The sequence below is a fragment of the Argopecten irradians genome, chromosome 16 (genome assembly GCF_041381155.1).
Source record: "Argopecten irradians isolate NY chromosome 16, Ai_NY, whole genome shotgun sequence".
NCBI classification, from domain to species: Eukaryota; Metazoa; Mollusca; class Bivalvia; order Pectinida; family Pectinidae; genus Argopecten; species Argopecten irradians.
In genome coordinates this window covers 29,741,828-29,750,964 of record NC_091149.1, presented here as the reverse complement: position 1 = coordinate 29,750,964, position 9,137 = coordinate 29,741,828, and the positions used below count along the sequence as shown (strand labels likewise).

At 36.5% G+C, this 9,137-nt stretch overlaps 1 long non-coding RNA gene across 1 annotated transcript; it reads left to right on the top strand.

The window, feature by feature from the left end:
• Positions 1–1,416: 1,416 nt before the first annotated feature.
• LOC138310590 (uncharacterized) lies at positions 1,417–2,778 on the top strand. The gene is made up of 2 exons (XR_011206457.1): positions 1,417–1,624; positions 1,904–2,778. It is a non-coding gene; the product is annotated as an uncharacterized lncRNA (long non-coding RNA).
• Positions 2,779–9,137: the final 6,359 nt, after the last annotated feature.

Below are 9,137 nucleotides of genomic sequence, written 5' to 3'. Positions count from 1 at the left end.
AGAACAAAACTCGAGTTACATGTACATATTTACGTTCTTTAAGGCCACTGTCAACAAGTGAATCTAAAAATAATTGCATTTGCTAAAAGGTGTTGACCTCCTTTCCCTAGCTATATGCTTTCATTCAGTATTGCAATGTAAGATATCGGGTTTAAAACAATAATACGAATGGAAGGAAGTAAATGGTAACAAGTAAAATGTTAATTTTCTATGCTTCAGAAATCACAAACTATTAATATCATTTACAGTTTTGCATGCTGATAATCATAATTGTTTTGAAGTAATTATGAAAAAAGTTTCGTTTTAAAAATCACTGCTATCTTTTATTTCAGAATCATAGTTTGATGGTATTACTGTAAATATTAGTTTTTGATTTCTGAAGTATAGAAAATCACCAACTTATTTGCTACCATGCTTTCTTCCATCCGTAATACTAAAATAAAGCATATTCAGATATTGCGGCCACGCGACCTCTGCATTCCTTCACGAGCTGGTAACTAGGGAAGGTTAGCACTAAAATCACAGACAATTGTATTTATATGTACTTGTAAGATATTATATATATATATAACACGACCTTGAAGGAAAGCGATTATGTATATGTAACTAAAGTTTTTCTTAGTGTATAAAAACTGTTACACATTACTTTATCTGTACTTGAAATACATTTTTTCTTATAAATACAAAAAAAAGGTTATTATAACATTTTTTTCCAAATTAAAACAATGCTGAATATATAAAATATACAGTAACCTCGTACAAAAATAGTTATTGCAATTTGCGTACATCCCGCTATCGGCCATCGTAATTCACAGCATTGCATCACAAACTAAAGGTTCCCCTTATTACTTACTAACGAATCAGGTTAACGCTATCAAAATAATTTCAATTCGAGCGTAGCTTAATATCTTTCGATGTTATTAATCAATGTTCTACAAAAGCTGGAATGGTTGTCGAAAGATGAAATATGTTATCTTGTACGATTTAGTATGTTGGTTCTGTCCCATGGCCGAGATACAACAAAATCATTACAAATGGCAGTTTCTGCTCCTGTTTAGTACTCAGCATACCGGAAGTGGAACGGCTATATCGCCAGTTGTTAGTATAATATAACTGGTTGGGGTGTGCTGTAAGAGTTTCACTATACAAGAAGACACAACACGAACATACCGCAGTCTCCCAAAACACGCATACCTACGGAGCCCGCGAAGGGACATGGAAATATATTTATTAATCCGTGCACACGGTTTGTCAATCCGTTCGCACGGATTACTAATCCGTGACCACGGTTTGTCAATCCGTGCACACGGTTTGTGAATCCGTGCACACGGTTTACCAATCCGTGCACACGGTTTGTCAATCCGTTCGCACGGATTACTAATCCGTGCACACTGTTTGTCAATCTGTACACACGGTTTACTAATCCGTGCACACGGTTTGCCAATCCGTCCGCACGGTTTGTCAATCCGTTCGCACGGTTTGTCAATCCGTCCGCACGGTTTACTAATCCGTGCACACGGTTTGTCTATTTGATATATTATTAAACCGTGACGTGTACATTGAACATTGAACCATCGACTACCTTCGAGTCAATTGATTATAGAGGGCACGGCGGCAACATGAGGTAAGGAAATCTAGGTTTAATTAATGGATAATACAATGGAGACCTATAAACATGTATCTTACAAAACGTTTAATGTGTTTTTTAATTGATGCCTACAGATTATTGATTATTTTCAATTTGTAAGTATGAAGTAAACGACATGTTATAAGTATGCTTAGAAGTCGATGTTAACATTTTAAGTAATTAGATCACAGAGTAAAGAGTAATATTAAAAAGAATATACGCAATGCATGTATATATGTACTTCATCTAATAGACAATTTCTACTTCATATTCCAGTTGACGGCAATTCAAAAACAAAGACACGTGCTTCCATTACGGGAAAAAGTAGTCAAATATTATTGTGTAACTCAACGGAGAGACGACATACTGGTGGTAAAACGATACCAAAGTTTTTAAGAAGAATACCGGTTGACTGTGTTTCAATGTGATGCTAAAATGGCTCTATCTAAAATCTGACATTGATTAGTTAACCATATTATTAATTGTCCTTAAAATAATGTCACGCTCGCCTGGTGATCAAGGATAAGATCAGACAGGGCTATAAAAGGACGAGTCTTATCGAGAGAAAAAAAAAGCAAGAGTACGTATTGGGAGAAAACCATCGATATGTTTCAAAATCCTGACAACTGCCCCACTCCACATAGGTTTCGAACTCAAGGTGAAAGACATCGCGCGACTGTCACTAATTGGACCAAAGACCAATAAACACTGCCATTCAAAAAAAAATGTTTCTTTAAAACTACATGTGAAGAAAATATTCATTGAGCTGTTTTTTCGTCTGACACAGTGATAGTCAACTAACGCACGATGATTACAACGAGGCGGAAAGCATAAGACGACCCGCGTTAGGAAGGTGAACATTTTATTTAAATTGTTCAGAAGATGATGATAAGTGTAGTGTTAATTAACTTTTGCAACTCTACAAAATTATCAGTCTCGTTTTATATTCCTATTTTTTAAAATAAAAGGTGTTTCGACAAGGTACATGTTTTGGGGTTTTATGTCAAACGGGATATTTTCCATGGATTTATTGTTGACTTTAATAAAAAAAAAAACATGTATATACGCTGACTGATACACAAATGTATCTCATTATTTTACAAATGATAGTTGATTGATTGTCACAATAAATCGATTTGTTTTGGCTACGTTTTCACATTTTTTGTTACATGTATAATCAGTGTATGTATGCTGACCTGTACATATGAAAATATTTACATTAGCAATATTTAAATGAGTTGTAACATGGTCCGTCTTCATATAGTGCTTAAATACATGTACAATAATCTAGTATTAAATGGACACAATATATTGTTTGTTTCTTAACATCAACCTGTACATGGATTCGTTCACTTTTAAAATTGTACAGTTGTCCTCGTCCGAATGTTGGAGCTCAAAGGCATCTGCAAATTACTTAGTTTATAGACATGTATAACCATTTTCAGTCGTTGTATAGATTTATATAATAAATCGGCTGGAATCATACTCTACATGGTGTACATGTATAAGACAAATGTAAGATTTAGACCTTTAAAACGTATTGTGGTAGACACAGGTCATACAATGTTTTCCATACTCGAGTTCAAGCTCGTAACTTTTAACAGGTAACTCACCCTGCGGCATATATTCTGTATGCAACAACAACGACTCTTGTAACCTGTATTTCTATAAACTGTAACTAATTATCAGATCCCTGTGTTTGGCTTACTGACGACTGGGAACCAATCTGACAATGTGACGTCTAAAGACGATATCAAGTTTGGTAATATGACCGAAGGCTTCAGTAAGCATAAATTATGCAATGTTAAAAAGTTCAATTTATGGAAATAACGGAGCCGAATTTTTTGTTTATTTTTTATCAATATATATTTTCACACTATCCTTGTCCCCAAATCCCCATTTGAGAAGGAAACCCACATAAGAGAAGAAAGAAACTTTTATTTCCGTAACATATATTGGACGTTAGTTTATCACTTGAACGCTTGCAAATAAAGAGCAACAGCACTGAGCTTCTGTCGGATGAAGATCACGTTCGTCGGATCTTAAAAGGCTTTGAATCGCTTGATTATATAATGAGCTGACTTCAAACATCGCATTCCCGCTGATAAGATTTTTTTACAGTGGATAAAAAAATGGCGGCCGCAAACTGAAGTTGTCAGTGTGTAGGATTCAATTTTAAAGAGTGTGTTTTTTCTTTATTTTCATGTACGAAGGGCGGCGACCTTATAAAGACAGTTCGGACTAGCTTCAATGTTATTTTTGTAATATTCTTTGAACTTTTTCGGCTGAGCGTTGTAACAAATTTCGAAACATGAGGTGCGTGTACTTTCAAGTAGAAGTGGATAACATTGGCGAATATAGAGGAGATGTGACGAATACCTGTGCTCAAAATCCCAAGGACTGTGTTATTCTTTATATACAGGCACATATGACTTAATTAACACAGAAAGGCACAAATATATGTTGTTTTTTTTTAAATATATACATGTACCATACGCATCGTTGTGTGCAGCAATGTTTTACAGAATTTGGTAAAACACCATAGAGTATTTAGGTACACATTCCTTGTTTTGTGGAATCGCCTTGGCGTCGGCGTCAGATTTGGTTTTGGTTTGTTAGCCGTTGTAAATGACATTGCTTTCTACATTATTATATGGTCATTATTGCTGTATATGCAAAACATTTAAAGGGAGAAAATGTAAGATTTTGAGAATTCCAAGAACCTCAATTTACCTGCATGGGTTCAGCGCAAAAAAGGATGCCCAGTGAGGGGCGGTCATCCTCGATACTCCATGGGTTGCTATCACTGACGATATATCCACGGTCGATATAAAAACAGTCATATTAACACTGGGTTATCGAGGATGAGTAAAGATTAATAAGTTATCTTGTAGAAATTATGATGTGCTTTGTTAAAGATAGGATATTGACTGAATAATGGGAAAACATGAAACTCGTGCTTGTATTTCGTCAATCTATAATATGAAGTGATTCTTCGCAGCCTCCTATCTATACACCACACACTACAGCGATTTCTCTTGTACACGATGTGAACCACAGTAGGGAACAACCAACAAAATGAAAAAAAGACCTTCGAAATGGTCCCTGTGTATACGAGCCCAGGATAAAATTTAACCCGGCCGCTGATTGGCTGGCTAATTATGAATTTCTAAAGTAAAAATGTTTTCTGACAGGCAATTATTCCTAGATAACCATGATATGAATTTGGAAATTCATATTGAGATTTAAGTTCAAAATATCAATTTTGATAATGAATAGGTAAAATATTAGAATTTCAGGATTTTTTAGCGCATAATGCGCCTTAATTCAATATAGCTACCCTGGTTGGAGTTTGAGCAGAAGGACCCATTTTTGTTCTATCTAGTGTTATATGAGAACCTAGACTTTAATTATAGAACTCAATAGCTAACTAATATTCCTCTGTTGGTACAGAACAGTTGGTTGTTTTCTATAAGGACGTAATCCTTGACCACAGGGACTTGATGGTCCATATGTACTTCAACTCGTAATATTGGACATACACTGTCCTCCAAAAGTTTTGTTACACATGGATTTTTGTCAAAACTATTTTATACAGAATCTAGACACTTGTAACAGACCTTTTGGATGGCAATGCATATTATATATTTTAAGGGTCTAAATTAAAATCGGTAAAAATCATACCTCTTTGTAATGTATACAGTTGTATACATAGGGAAGAAAGTTTTGAACTCGCGATCCAGAGGTAGTGTGGTAATATGTCAGGACATCTGAACCACTTGGCAACTCTCCTTTAACTAATTCGTAGGCTTCTATATTGTGCACGCGTTTAGAAATGATATGATAGCTACGGCAACTTTAGAATGAATTATAGGTATTGATATTACATATGTAGCATTCTTGAATAATGACACAACATAAAGAGTAGGGCTCCAATCGGTCAGACAACCGAGTAATGTCCCGACAAGCAAGGTAGCCCGAGTTACTAAGACACTGATACCGAACTATAGAGTATGATTTTTACCTATTTTTTTTTTATCTAGCCTCTAAAACATCTAAAATGGTCTGTGGGCACTCTGGTGTGTCCATGGTTATATAAAGTGTAACTAATTCTCATGTCCCTGTGAATCAGGCGTCAGCTGGCATGCTGCCCCTAATTATATAAATTGCCAGTTCGAAACTTGCTTTTCGATGGCTATGGCATAATAAGGCACTACTCATATATCGAAGGTACACAGTTTTCCCCGACTGTCACGTCACATTCTAAGACGTTGTTCCATCTATTTAAAACGATGTCTTATATTCACTTGTATTTACACAGAATTTCAGGATTACTTTAAATTTAAATACGTCGCATTTCTATTATTTTAAGTTTATCCGTGAAGACAGTCCCTTCATTGGTCAGGAACTAAGATCATTCATTATTTCTGACAATTATCTGCACTGTAGTTAACAGTTTATTAAGCCCGTTGTATCACCGTGGATAATATCTATAGGGGTATTTTAAGCTTGCAGAAACTCTGGGTTGCTAAAAGGACTTAAATGATTTATCCCAATGACCAATGTACATATTCCACATCAAAACTGAAGTTATGATTTTTAATCAAGCGATTCTATGGATATATTTGACGAAATATCGATTGTCCAATGGCATACATGTACATCCGTCATCCATACCTGTAACAGAAAAAATACAATATTTTGCATAAACTTCAGACAATACACTGTAATACCACATTTTATCATATGTATCTCAAAATCTGGATTTAATTATAAGCCATTATCTTCTAAATTTATATATAACAATATTGTATAAGAACGTCGTATAAACTCGAAGAAAAACGTGACAATTGTACACCTGGTATGTTTTCTCACATCATTTTGATTACATTCACACGAAGTAAGAAGTAGAATACAGCTATTCTCCCTAACAAAATAATACAAAGAATTGACCAAAAAGGTTAGATAAGAGAAAGTAGCATGTCTTTACCTTCTATGACCGTGTAATCCTTAATACGAGTCCGTGTAAACCCTAAGTATTGAATTGAACCCTTGTCCAGTGAAGATAGTAATCCCAGTGCATAGATCTAGTAAACCGTGTGGACGGATTGACAAACCGTGTGCACGGATTGTAAACCGTGTGCACGGATTAGTAAACCGTGTGGACGGATTGACAAACCGTGTGCACGGATTGGTAAACCGTGCGGACGGATTGTCAAACCGTGTGCACGGATTGGTAAACCGTGCGGACGGATTGTCAAATCGTGTGCACGGATTAGTAAACCGTGTGGACGGATTGACAAACCGTGTGCACGGATTGACAAACCGTGTGCACGGATTGACAAACCGTGTGCACGGATTGGTAAACCGTGTGCACGGATTCACAAACCGTGTGCACGGATTACTAATCCGTGCGAACGGATTGACAAACCGTGCGGACGGATTGGCAAACCGTGTGCACGGGTTGGTAAACCGTGTGCACGGATTAGTAAACCGTGCGGACGGATTGGCAAACCGTGTGCACGGATTAGTAATCCGTGCGAACGGATTGACAAACCGTGCGGACGGATTGACAAACCGTGTGCACGGATTAGTAATCCGTGCGAACGGATTGACAAACCGTGTGCACGGATTAATAAATATATTTCCATGTCCCTTCGCGGGCTCCGTACATACCGCACTTAACACAAGCTGCACACCGCATGCATGTGAGGCCGTCCATACATATACATAACCCGGGCGGCTAAAAGGATTTAATTACTCAAACAAATAAACAACTTTCAGTATCGTGTACGTACAACTTAGTATCATGTACATACAACTTAGGAACTTGTAAACTTAATATCTTGTACGTACAGATTAGTATTTTGTTCACTCAACTTAGTATCTTGTACGTAAACCTTTTTATCTTGTATGAACAAGACAGTATCTTGTACGTACAACTTGTATCTTACACGTACAAATTAGTATCTTGTTCGCACAACTTAGATTTAGTATCTTGTTTGTACAAGTTAGTTTCTTGTTTTTACAACTTATAATCCTGTACTTACATTATATCATCTTGTACGTACAACTTGTATCTTACACGTACAAGTTAGTATCTTGTTCGCTCAACTTAGATTTAGTATCTTGTTTTTACAAGTTAGTTTCTTGTTTGTACAACTTATTATCCTGTACGTAAATGTACATTATATCATCTTGTACGTACAACTTAATACCATGTTCGTAAAAGTTGAGTTGATCTGATATTTTTACTAATTGAAGATACTCTCTTTAGTACGACGGCGTATTAGGGTCACAATGCTGTACGTAAAGTTAGTAACTTCTACGTACAAGTTAGTATCTTTATGTACAACTTATTTTCTTGTACGTAAAACTTGATCTGCTGTTTGTCACCGAAGAAATTAATCAACTTCCTTATATTTTTTATAAGTAATAAGATATTCTGTCTACTTAGCATTGCTTCAAGCACGACCACGGGTTTATAAGCTAATCTGAAAAAATATAAATGTACATTAATTAGTACCTTATCTTTTTTACCATTGCAATTTGTAATTGCTGATTATCAGGTAAAACTGTAAAGTTATTTGCATTGTTTTGAAACTGGCGCTGTATAGTGGCATGCGAGGAAACTATTTAGTAGCTTGCACCGGCACTATATAGTAGCTTGAGAGGAAATCGTAAAGTAACTTGGGAGGACACTGTACAGTAGCTAGCGAGGATACTGTTTAGTAGGTTGCGAGAATGCTATACGGTAGCTTGCGAGGATACTGTATAGTAGCATGCGAGGATACTGTATAGTAGCGTGCGAGGATACTGTATAGTAGCTTGCGAGGATAATGTATAGTAGCTTCCGAGGACACTGTATAGTAGCTTGCGAGGATAATGTATAGTAGCTTGCGAGGATAATGTATAGTAGCTTGCGAGGATACTGTATAGTAGCTTGCGAGGATACTGTATAGTAGCTTGCGAGGATACTGTATAGTAGCTTGCGAGGATAATGTATAGTAGCTTGCGAGGATACTGTATAGTAGCTTGCGAGGATACTGTATAGTAGCGTGCGAGGATACTGTATAGTAGCTTGCGAGGATACTGTATAGTAGCTTCCGAGGACACTGTATAGTAGCTTGCGAGGATAATGTATAGCAGCTTGCGAGGATACTGTATAGTAGCTTGCGAGGATACTGTATAGTAGCTAGCGAAGATACTGTATAGTAGCTTGCGAGGACACTGTATAGTAGCTTGTGAGGATAATGTATAGTAGCTTGCGAGGATACTGTATAGTAGCTTACGAGGATACTGTATAGTAGCGTGCGAGGATACTGTATAGTAGCTTGCGAGGACACTGTATAGTAGCTTCTGAGGACACTGTATAGTAGCTTGCAAGGATACTATATAGCAGCTTGCAAGGATAATGTACAGAAGCTTGCGACGATGCTGTATAATAGGTTGCAATTATACTGTATTGTAGCTTACGAGGATAATGTATAACAGCTTGCAATGATACTGT